General features: G+C 40.5%; 1 protein-coding gene across 1 annotated transcript in view; it reads right to left on the bottom strand.

Annotated features, from left to right (window-relative positions):
• LOC119588594 (ubiquitin carboxyl-terminal hydrolase 36-like) overlaps positions 1-820 on the bottom strand; it is a gene marked incomplete in the record, with an annotated part of 14,376 nt that extends 13,556 nt beyond the window's left edge. The window contains 1 exon segment of the mRNA XM_037937237.1: positions 654-820.

Genomic DNA, 820 nt, shown 5'->3' on the forward strand with positions numbered 1-820 from the left:
TACCCTGACAATACACAGGTTCCTTGAATTATTACACTGACAAGTTAATATTACCTTAAAATAACCTTGACTTGAGTTGCAATGCCAAACACTCATGGATACATTGCAAGTGAGAATTCTACAATATTTTGACAATTTTGACCTAATTTAATACCAAAATCAAGACTACAACCTTGAAATAATAGACAAAACCAATAATTGCTTCAAAATCCTAAAAGCCATTGGAGATTAACAACCCTCACAATACTTCAACCCTCATCAATTCCCTTTTTTTCCACTGTTCCACCTCAGTGTCAAGCCAAGTTCATGAGTACAACCCCAAAATACGAGAAACAGATTTGAAAATAACTTAAAATACCAAAACCCACGTGAGGTTACTGGAAATACTTCACACCACCTAGAACCACATCAATCCCACTTGGTAGAAACCCAATACTCGACATCCCTCGTACTCTACACTTTCCCCAAATCTCGCTAGAAACTTGCCTAATTAAGCCCTAGACCTTTTTCCTCGAACCAAACACCAACACCTGCTGCCAAAACGTGGGTCAAGACTCGGCCCTTGACAGGATCCATGTTGTATAGCCATTACTCCATATTCCACCCTCTCAACTCCTATTTCGTTCATTTCATCACCTCTTTAGTCCACTCACCATCAAGAATAGATTCCCGTCGAGAGGAAAAAGTATCCCGGAGACGAAATTCGATACGAAAAAGGCAATATTCCTCGTTAATTCCGGTAGCGCAGAGGAAGAGTAAACACACGAGCGGCGCATTGGTGTTTCAGCGACTCGGAGTCTGGCGTTTATACTTTAAATGT

Source organism: Penaeus monodon, chromosome 24 (assembly GCF_015228065.2).
Source record: "Penaeus monodon isolate SGIC_2016 chromosome 24, NSTDA_Pmon_1, whole genome shotgun sequence".
NCBI classification, from domain to species: domain Eukaryota; kingdom Metazoa; phylum Arthropoda; class Malacostraca; order Decapoda; family Penaeidae; genus Penaeus; species Penaeus monodon.